Here is a 12036-nt window from a genome sequence, read left to right as displayed (position 1 = left end):
GCTCCTTCACATTGCATACTTTGTTTTCCTCACCAGACTGTAGGCTCGTTGAGGGCTAGGTCAGATGTCAGCCTTGCTGACTGCCGCAACTCCAGAGTTTAGAACAGAGCCTGACACATAGGAGGTGCTTCGTAAATGTGTTGCCTGTTTGGAGACAAGTCTAATGCTTTAACGTAGAAATGTGCCAGTCTACCTACTGGAGACAGAATCACTGTCAGGCTCAGTCTAGACTGTAACCTGAATAAAGGTATTGATACAACTAAAGAGAAGGAGGTGCTAGTAAGAAGGAGTCTGTACAGTCAACGAAACAGAGATCAAGAAGCAATCACCAGAGTGTCATCCTAGCCCTGTCTGGGGACAAAGATGCTGGTCCAGGAACAAGGGAGATGGAAACATCATTCTTTGAAACCACCCAGTTCACCGCCCCTCCCCACTTCACTTGCGCTCTGGATCACCAAGCAACCTGCTGAAAACCACACTGTTCCCTATGTAGATCCGCCCACAGGGAGAGAATGCACTTATCAGCGAACAAGAAGATCCAGTCTGCTCCAAATCCCTGCTTCCCCTTATAACTTAATGAATTGGCATCTGATTTGAAATATTACTCTCCTGAGCCTGGTTAATGTGTGTCTGTTCTGCAGAGATGCTGCTGCTTTTAGGGCTAACAGCTCTGGCTTCTGAGTGATGTCTGGACCTAGGATGGTGATGAATTCATGAACTCAAAAACTGAAAAAATTCATTTTTTCTGCAATTTTAAATTTTATTTCCTTTTTTAGAAACAATTATGTTATTTATTTGACTGTTTCGGTTCCTGGTTTCAGCGCACAAACTCTCTTATGGCTCATGGACTTAGTTCCTCTGAGACTCCTGAGATCTTAGTTCTCTGATCAGGAATCGAACATGCTTCCCCTATATTGCAAGGAAGATTCTTAACCACTGGACCACCAAGGAAGTTCCTCCTTTACTTTTCTGAAAACATATTTTGAATAAAAAAATACATGTAAATCATTTTTCAAAATCAACTAAATGTTCAGTTCATTTCAGTCACTCAGTCGTGTCTGACTCTTTGTGACCCCATGAACCACAGTACGCCAGGCCTCTCTGTCCATCACCAACTCCTGGAGTTCACCCAAACCCGTGTCCATTGAGTTGGTGACGCCATCCAACCATCTCATCCTCTGTCATTCCCTTCTCCTCCTGCCCTCAATCTTTCCCAGCATCAGGGTCTTTTCAAATGAGTCAGCTCTTTGCATCAGGTGGCCAAAGTATTGGAGTTTCAGCTTCAACATCAGTCCTTTCAATGAACACCCAGGACTGATCTACTTTAGGATGGACTGATTGATCTCCTTGCAGTTCAAGGGACTCTCAAGAGTCTCCTCCAACACCACAGTTCAAAAGCATCAGTTCTTCAGTGTTCAGCTTTCTTTATGGTCCAACTCTCACATCCATACATGACTACTGGAAAAATCATAGCCTTAACTAGATGGACCTTTGTTGGCAAAGTAATGTCTCTGCTTTTGAATATGCTGTCCAGGTCGGTCATAACTTTCCTTCAAAGGAGCAAGTGTCTCTTAATTTCATGGTTGCAATCACCATCTGCAGTGATTTTGGAGCCCCCCAAAAGTAAGTCTGTCACTGTTTCCGCTGTTTCCCCATTTATTTGCTGTGAAGTGATGGGACCAGATGCCATGATCTTAGTTTTCTGAATGTTGAGCCTTAAGCCAACTTTTTCACTCTCCTCTTTCACTTTCATCAAGAGGCTCTTTAGTTCTTCTTCACTTTCTGCCATAAGGATGGTGTCATCTGCATATCTGAGGTTATTGATATTTCTCCCAGCAATCTTGATTCCAGCTTGTGCTTCTTCCAGCCCAGCATTTCTCATGATGTACTCTGCATAGAAGTTAAATAAGCAGGGTGACAATATACAGTCTTGACGTACTCCTTGTCCTATTTGGAACCAGTCTGTTGTTCCATGTCCAGTTCTAACGGTTGCTTCCTGACCTGCATATAGGTTTCTCAAGAAGCAGGTCAGGTGGTCTGGTATTCCCATCTCTTTCAGAATTTTCCACAGTTTATTGTGATCCACACAAAGGCTTTGGCATAGTCAATAAAGCAGAAATAGATGTTTTCCTGGAACTCTCTTGCTATTTAGATGATCCAGTAGATGTTGGCAATTTGATCTCTGGTTCTTCTGCTTTTTCTAAAACCAGCTTGAACATCTGGAAGTTCACGGTTCACATATTGCTGAAGCCTGGCTTGGAGAATTTTGAGCATTACTTTACTAGTGTGTGAGATGAGTGCAATTGTGTAGTAGTATGACAAGGTTAAAAAATAAAAGGTAATCTTCTCCTCTCCCCTTACCACCCCTGATTCCCACCCACCAAAGGCAACTACTGGTTTACCAGGCTTTTTGTCCCTCATATTTCCTTCCATATTTTGACCAATACAGGTGATCTAATTTTAAAATGGGGGGAAGGGCATATAAACAACAGAAATTTATTTCTCACAGCTATTGGCTGGGAAGGTCAATAGGAATTTTTAAATTCCTATTTACATTTAAAATAGAAGGAGATGGAAAAAAACATATAAGGAGATGTAGGGGTTTCCCTGCTGACTCAGTGGTAAAGAATCTGCCTGCCAATACAGGAGACACAAGTTCGATCCCTGATCTGGGGAGATCCCCTATGCCTTGGAGTAACTAAGCCCATGTGCCACAACTGCTGAGCCTGTACTCTAGAGCAAGGAAACCATAACTGTTGAGCTACATGCTGCAACTTACTGAAGCCCATGTGCCCTAGAGCCCGTGCTCCACAACCAAGAGAAGCCACTACAATGTAACTGGGAAAAAAAAAAAAGTTCACGCAACAGTGAAGACCCAGCACAGCCAAAAATAAATACATGAAAATAAATAAAATTATAAAAAATAGAATAGAAGGAGATGTAACTCTTACATTTTCTTTTCCATCACACATACTTTATCTTCCCTTATTCATCCAAGTAGAATTACAGATCAATTCCTTGTCCTTGGGTGTGTGCTCAGTTGTGTCCAGCTCATGTGACCCCGTGGACTGTAGCCACTTAGCTCCTCTCTCTATGGAATTTTCCAGGCAAGAATATTAGAGTGAGTTGCCACTTCCTACTCCAGGAGATCTTCCTGACCCAGAGATTGAACCCGAATTTCCTGCATTGGCAGGCAGATTCTTTACCACTGAGCCACCTGGGAAGCATCTTTTACAGATCAATCATGAAATAAATATTCAATATGTATAATGTTTTGACTGTAGAGTATGGTTTATGGATCGTAACTCTGACTACATTTCCTTTATTTTTTTAGATTTTCTAGTTGGTGCTTGGAGGATCTTCAGTTGCTGCATGTGAACTCTTAGTTGTGGCCTGTGAGATCTAGTTCCCTGACCAAGGATTGAACCTAGGCCCCTGCATTGGGAGCACAGTCTTACTCACTGGACTGCCAGGGAAGTCCCTTCATTTTCTCTCTTAAAACATTTATTTTCAGAGTTAAATTGTAATTTTTCTTTTTGGCTTAGATATCAATGTAGATATTCCTTTCTATGGATATTTTTAATCTATGTAAGTGAATTTAACCCTTCACATTCCCACAAGAGCTACAAAGGTTGCTTCATATGGTCAAACATGTCAGGTAATCAATCTATTAGTTCCATTTCTTTCTTGGAAACATCCCTCTAGGAGCCCTTTGTCTTTCTATTACAGTTTGAACTTGATCTCTAGGTCTGTTTCACAACTGTCATTTTGCAACTTCCCTTCACCATCATCCTGGAAATTCCCTTTGCTTCTCTCCTGTTTTGGCTCCCCCATTTTCTGGAGCTCACTGCTTCTTCTTTCTTTCTCTTTTAAAAAAATATTTATTTATTTGGCTGCACTGGATCTTAGTTGCAGCCTGCAGGATCTTTGTTGCAGCCCGTGGACAGTCTATTTGTGGTGCATGGGTGCAGTAGCTCCATAGCATGTGGTGTCTTAGTTCCCTGACCAGGGATTGAACCCACATCCCCTGCATTGCAAGGCAATTCCTAACCACTGTACCACAAGGGAAGTCCCTGCTTCTTCTCTCTTGATTTACTTCCTCACATTGGCAGAGCATATCCTTTAGCAACTGCCTCAGAAAGGCTACTTGGGAAGTAAAAATTTTGATCCTCGCATTTCTGAAAATGACTTTATTATACCCTCACAGTTGATTGATAGTTTGGCTGGGCATAGAATATTAGATGAGAAATAATTTTCCCTAAGAAATTTAAATGGACAGGAATAGGCAAATTTAATTCAGATGACCATTATATCTACTACTGTGGGCAAGAATCCCTTAGAAGAAATGGAACCAGTCAGAATGGCTGCGATCCAACAGTCTATAAGTAATAAATGCTGGAGAGGGTGTGGAGAAAAGGGAACCCTCTTACACTGTTGGTGGGAATGCAAACTAGTACAGCCACTATGGAGAACAGTGTGGAGATTCCTTAAAAAACTGGAAATAGAACTGCCTTATGATCCAGCAATCCCACTGCTGGGCATACACACTGAGGAAACCAGAAGGGAAAGAGACACGTGTACCCCAATGTTCATTACAGCACTGTTTATAATAGCCAGGACATGGAAGCAACCTAGATGTCCATCAGCAGATGAATGGATAAGAAAGCAGTGGTACATATACACAATGGAGTATTACTCAGCCATTAAAAAGAATACATTTGAAACAGTTCTAATGAGGTGGATGAAACTGGAGCCTATTATACAGAGTGAAGTAAACCAGAAAGAAAAACACCAATACAGTATACTAATGCATATATATGGAATTTAGAAAGATGGTAACAATAACCCTGCGTACGAGACAGCAAAAGAGACACTGATGTATAGAACAGTCTTATGGACTCTGTGGGAGAGGGAGAGGGTGGGAAGATTTGGGAGAATGGCATTGAAACATGTATATCATCATGTATGAAACGAGTTGCCAGTCCAGGTTCGATGCACGATACTGGATGCTTGGGGCTAGTGCACTGGGACGACCCAGAGGGATGGTATGGGGAGGGAGGAGGGAGGAGGGTTCAGGATGGGGAACACATGTATACCTGTGGCGGATTCATTTTGATATTTGGCAAAACTAATATAATTTTGTAAAGTTTAAAAATAAAATAAAATAAAATAAATGGAGTAGCCCTCATAGTCAACAAAGAGTCCAAAATTCAGTACTTGGGTGCAATCTCAAAAATGACAGAATGATCTCTGTTCGTTTCCAAGGCAAACCATTCAATATCACAGTAATCCAAGTCTATGCCCCAACCACTAATGCTGGAAAGCTGAAGTTGACTAGCTCTGTGAAGATCCACGAGAACTTCCAGAAACTAACAGCTAAAAAAGAAGTCCTTTTCATCATAGGGAATTGGAATGCAAAAGAACTAAGTCAAGAGATACCTGGAGTAACAGGCAAGTTTGGCATTGGAGTACAAAATGAAGCAGGGCAAAAGCTAATGGAGTTGTGCCAAGAGAATACGCTGGTGATAGCAAACACTGTTTTCCAACAAAACAAGAGATGACTCTACACATGAATATAACTAGATAGTCAATAGTGAAATCAGATTGATTATATTCTTTGCAGCCAAAGATGGAGAAGCTCTACACAATCAGCAAACACAAGACTTGGAGCTGACTGTGGTTCAGATCATGAGCTTCTTATTGCAAAATTCAGGCTTAAATTGAAGAAAGTAGTTAAAATCACTAGACCATTCAGGTATGACCTAAATCAAATCCCTTATGATTATACAGTGGAGGTAACAAAGAGATTCAAAGCATTAGATCTGGTAGAGTGCCTGAAGAACTATGGATGAGGTTCATAACATTGTACAGGAGGCAGTGACCAAGATCATCCAAAAGAAAGAGAAATACAAGAAGACAAAGTGGTTGTCTGAGGAGGCCTTACAAATAGTTGAAAAAGAAGAGAAGCAAAAGACAAAGGAGAAAGGGAAAGATATACCCAACTGAATACAGAGTTCCAAAGAATAGCAAGTAGAGATAAGAAAGCCTTCCTAAGTGAACAATGCAAAAAGACAGAGGAAAACAATAGAATGGGAAAGACTAGAGATCTCTTCAAGAAAATTAGAGATACCAAGGGAACATTTCATGCAAAGGTGGGCCAATAAAGGACAGAAACAATAAGGACCTAACAGAAGCAGAAGATATTAAGAAAAGGTGGCAAGAATACACAAAAGAACAAGATGAAAAAGGACTTAATGACCAGTGTGGTCACTCACCTAGAGCCAGACATTCTAGACTGTGAAGTCAAGTGGGCCTTAGGAAGCATGAATACAAACAAAGCTAGTAGAGGTGATAGAATTCCAGCTGAGCTAGTTCAAATCCTAAAAGATGATTCTGTTAAAAGTACTGTACTCAATATGTCAGCAAATTTGGAAAACTCAGCAGTGGCCACTGTACCAGAAAAGGTCAGTTTTCATTCCAATCCCAAACAAAGGCTATGCCAAAAGATGTTCAAACTACCGTACAATTACATTCATTTCACATGCTAGCAAGGTAATGCTCAAAATCCTTCAAGCTAGGCTTCAGCAGTATATGAACTGAGAACTTCCAAATGTACAAGCTGGATTTAGAAAAGGCAGAGGAACGAGAAATCAAATTGCCAACATCAGTTGGATCATAGAGAAAGCAAAGGAATTCCAGAAAAACATCTACTTCCACTTCATTGACTATGCTAAAGCCTTTGACTGTGTAGATCACAACAAACTGTGGAAAATCTTTTTAGAGATGGAAATACCAGACCACCTTGCAGGTCTCCTAAGAAACCTGCATGCAAAAAAAAAAAAAGAAAGAAAGAAAGAAAGAAACCTGCATGCAGGTCGAGAAGTAACAGTTAGAACCATACATGGAACAATGGACTGGTTCAAAATTGGGAAGGAAGCATGTCAAAGCTGTGTATTGTCACTCTGCTTATTTAACTTTGATGCAGGGTACATATCATGTAAAATGCCAGGCTGAATGAAGCACAAGCTGGAATCAAGATTCCTGGGAGACATACCAACAACCTCAGTTCTGAAGGTGATACCACTCAAATGGTAGAAAGTGAATGGGAACTAAAGAGTTTCTTAATGAGGGTGAAAGAGGAGAGTGAAAAGCTGGCTTGAAACTCAGCATTCAAAAAACTAAGATCATGGCATCCAGTCCCATTACTTCCTGGCAAATAGAGGGTAAAAAGTGGAAACAGTGACAGATTTTATTTTCTTGGGCTCCAACATCACTGCAGATGGTGACTGCAGTCACGAAATTAAAAGATGCTTGCTCCTTGCAAGAAAAGCTATGGCAAACCAGGACAGCAGAGATACCACTTTGCCAACAAATGTCAGTATAGATAAAGCTATGGTTTTTTCAGTAGACATGTATGGATGTGAGAGTTGGACCATTAGGAAGGCTGAAAGCCAAAGAATTGACGCTTTAGAATGGTGGTGCTGGAGAAGACTCCTGAGAGTCCTTTGGACAGCAAGGAGATTAAAGCAGTCAATCCTAAAAGAAATGAACCCTGAATATTCATTGGAAGGACTGATGTTGAAGCTGAAGCTCCAATACTTTGACCACCTGATGTGAAGAGCTAACTCATTAGAAAAGATCCTGATACTGGGAAAGATTGAGGGCAAAAGGAGAAGGGGGCGACAGAGGATGAGATGACTGGATGGCATCACTGACTCAATGGACATGAATTTGAGCACGCTCCAGGAGACGGTGAAGGACAGGGAAACTCAGCATGCTGCAGTTCATGGGGTCACAAAGAGTCTCAAACAGCATAGCCACTGAACAGCAACAACAATAAGACATTTAAAGGCATTGTTTCCTGTTTCTTAGCAACAATTATGGCTGTTGAGAATATTGATATCATATGATATACAAACCTTTGTATGTGACCAGTTTCTCCCTCTGGAAGCTCTGACCTTCTGATTTTTTTTTTTTTCCCCATTGCTGTGTTTTGGTGTGGCTCTGTTGTATAATAAAGAATTTGACTGGCCCTTGTCTCCTGTCCCTAGTAGTGAAAGTGAAGTCGCTCAGTCGTGTCCGACTCTTTGCGACCCGTGGACTGTAGCCCACCAAGCTCCTCCGTCCATGGGATTCTCCAGGCAAGAATACTGGAGTGGGTTGCCATTTCCTGTCCCTAGTAAGTAGCCTCTAAATTCTTCAAATTTTCAGAGTGATAGGACTGTCTTTGTTATCAGGGCCCTGATAATTCGTTTTCATGCAATTACTCGGGCATCCCCTAATGGCTCAGCAAGTAAATAATCCACCTGTAATGCAGGAGACGTAGAAGATGAGGGTTCAATCACTGGGTCGGGAAGATCCCCCGGAGGAGGAAAATGGCAACCCACTCTAGTATGCTTTCTTGAAAAATCCTGTGGACAGAGGAGCCTTGCAGGCTACAGTCCGAAGGATCGCAGAGTCAGACACGGCTGAGGGACTAAGCATGCACACAAGGTTACATATGGTGGTCCCCTGGATAAATTAAGATGACTTAGGATAGGGGTTGGTCAAACAAGAAAGACCAGCCTTGTGATTAGGAGGATTGGAGCATCAAGCCATGTGACACTGGTCTGATTTCTAGATAAAGAAAGGGGGCTGGAGATTGAGTTTAATCATGTGGACAGTGATTCAACCCATCATGCCTATGTAATGAAATCTCAGTAAAAACTGGACACTGAACCTCAGGTAAGCTTTGTTGGTTAACAATACTCTGTATCCATGTGCGGGGAGGGCGATGTGTTCTGACTCCACAGGGAGAGGACACTGGAGGCTTCACATTTGGGACCCACAAACCTTGTCCCTGTGTGTCTTCTTTTGGCTGGTTCTGATTTGTATCTTTTTTTTTTTTTTTTTCATAATAAATCTGTAACCATAAGAAAAGCATTTTCCTGAGATCTGTGAGTTGTTCTAGTTGTATTATCAAGCTTCAGGGGTTAGGGGGAACCCCCTGACTTTGTAATCAGTTGGTCAGAAGTGTGGGTGGTTTGCAAACCCCTGAGCTTGTAGTGGGGGTCTGAAGGGAGAACAGTCTTTTGGAGGACTGTGAAACTTGACCTACTCTGCAAAACTGGTGTTAGAACTACCTTGCAGGATCTTTCTGCATTATGAACCTTCAAGTCTGGAAATCCATGCACTCTGCAATTATTATTTTTTTGGAAACATTTCCCCACTCCATTCATTACCTTTTCTTCTCTTTTTCTGAAATTCTTTTTGTCCTTTTCTTATCTTTTCTTCAAGTTCTACTTCTATGTGTGCATATGACTTTTCTTTACTTTTTTTCCCCCTTCTATTTGGGAGATTTCCTCAACTTTCAACCTATTGACTTAATTTTTGGATTATTATATTAAAAATAATTTTTAAGAGCTCTTTCTTTGTTTCTCAAATGTTCCCTTTTTGTAACTTCCTATTTATCACCCACCCCCACACACATGGACACAATCGTCCCCCTTCTTTTCCCCCTGAGGCTATTAATAATAGTTTTATATTCATTATAAATTTTGAAGTTTTCTTCTGCTACCTGTTTTCCCTGTTTCTTTGGGATCTGTTTCCACCTCCTCTTTTGTTTTGCCTTTTTTTTTTTCCTGTTGTTGTTAGAGACTTTCATCAAATGTCTGGTGATCCTTAATGTCAGCTTTTATTTACATGAAAGAGTAAAATATTAAAAGCTCACTGAAAGCTCTGTGTGTATGTGGCGGAAGGAGGGTCTATCAATTATGGAACTTCACTAATGGGTGATTATCCAGGTGAAATTAGGCAGGTAAAAATGCAGGTATCTGGCATTTTTACTTGAAACTCTTCAATTGTCTATATATGTGGGTTCTTAAATTTCCACATAGAGAAGTCTCCTCTAATCTACCAAGGGCAAAGTTTTAAGTTTCCCAGTGTTCTGGGACCCAAGAACGGGCAGGGGATGGATGAGAGGGTCTTATAGTTTAGCAAATCCCCCCTGATTACAGTACAGTCCATCACTCCTATTTTCAGCTGTGCCAGTGTTCCCATATCCATAGCCTCTCAATTCAATCTCCTGACAAGCTGGAAGAGGGCAGTCATTTGGCTGCAGAGGTTGAAGGAGGAGATTTAGGAGTCTAGCTCCTTATGCTTCCCCGCAGGCCTCCCCTTTTAGCCCATCCAACAACTTGCCTTCAAAAGTATCCAGCACCTCCCATTCCTAAGCTGTTCTTGGGTTCTGAGGCAGATATAGACTTGTTTCTTGTTGATACTTCTCTCTCCTTCTCCCCACTCCCTTGATAAGGAATTATATTTCAGCTTCCTCTGGCCTTTTGCTAAGGCAGCCAGCCCTTATCCATCCAGCTCCCACATCTCCCAATTGCTGTTGTCTCTCTGCTTTCTTTCTTTTTAAAAATTAAAGAAGAGAATTCTTTGGTGGTCCAGTGGTTAGGATCCCTCACGTCCACTGCAGGGGGCACAGGTTTGATCTCTGGTTGGGGAACTTAGATTCCAATACTGCACGGCTTTGCCAATAAATACATAAAAATAAAAGTAAAATTCACATAACATCAAATTCACCATTGTAACCATTTAAAGTGTACAATTCAGTAGTTTCACAGGTGGTGCAACCATCACCTCAATCTAATTCCAGAGCACCTTCTGCCTGCCAAACCTATAACCATTACATGGTCATTCCCTACCCTCCTACACCCTGGCAACCTTTTTTTCCACTTTCTGTCTCTGTGGATTTGCCTATTCTGGACATTTCATATAAATGGGATTATATAACAGCCATGGCTCTTTGCATCTGGTGTCTTTCACTAAGTATTGTGTTTTCAAGGTTCACCCATGTTACAGCATATATCAAGACTTCATTCTTTTCTATGGCCCCTGAAGAGGAAACTTGGTGTCTAAGTAACTGGACTCCTGGTGAAGACCCCTATGTTTTAACTTTTTGAAGAACTGCCAAACTGTTTTCCACAGTGGCTTCACTATTTTACATTCCCACCAGTGATGTATAAAGGCTCTGATTTTTCCACATTCTTGCCAGCGCTTATTTTCAATTATTATTATTATTATTATTATTGCCATCTTAATGGATATAAACTGGTATCTCATTGTGGTTTTTTGAGGTGTGGGGTACACCTTGAGGCTTGTGGGATCTTAGTTCCTCGACCAAGGATCAAACTTGGGCCGCTGCAGTGAAAGTGCCAAGTCTTAACCACTGGTGGCTGTTGTTTAATCGCTCAGTCATGTCCGACTCTTTGCAACCCCATGGATTGCAGCACTCCAGTCTTCCCTGTCCTTCATCATCATCTGGAGTTTGCTCACACTCATGTCCATTGAGTCCATTGGTGATGCCATCCAACCATTTCATTCTCTGTCATCCCCTTCTCCTCCTGCCTTCAATCTTTCCCACCATCAGGGTCTTTTCCAATGAGTCTGCTCTTCGCATCAGGTGGCCAAAGTATTGGAGCTTCAGCTTCAGCATCAGTCCTTCCAATGAATATTCAGGATTGAATAACCACTGGTCCTAACCACTGAACAACCAGGGAATTCCCCTCATGGTTTTGATTCACTTTTCGCTAACTAATAATATTGAGCATCTTTTCATGTTTATTGACTGTTAGTATATTTTCTTTGGAGAATGTCTATTCAGATCCTTTGTTCATATTTTAACTGAATTGTTTGTCTTCTTGCCATTGAATTGTAAGAGGTATAGTCTGGATACTAGACCCTTATCAGCTACATGCTCATGCTCAGTCGCTTCATTCGTGTCCAACTCTTTTCGACCCCATGGACTGTAGCTCACCAAGCTCCTCTGTCTGTGGGATTTCCCAGGCAAGAATAGCAAATTGGGTTGCCATTTCCTCCTCCAGGGGATCTTCCTGACCCAAGGATCAAACCCACGTCTCCTGAGGCTCCTGCATTGCAGGCAGATTCTTTACCACTGGGACACCAGAAAAGCCCTTATCAGATACATGATTTGAAAGTATTTATCCCCATTCTGCGGATTCTTTTTTCACTTTTTTCCTAGTGTCCTTTAAT

Source organism: Bubalus bubalis, chromosome 6 (assembly GCF_019923935.1).
Source record: "Bubalus bubalis isolate 160015118507 breed Murrah chromosome 6, NDDB_SH_1, whole genome shotgun sequence".
Taxonomy (NCBI): domain Eukaryota; kingdom Metazoa; phylum Chordata; class Mammalia; order Artiodactyla; family Bovidae; genus Bubalus; species Bubalus bubalis.
Note: the sequence above shows the minus strand (reverse complement) of the source record.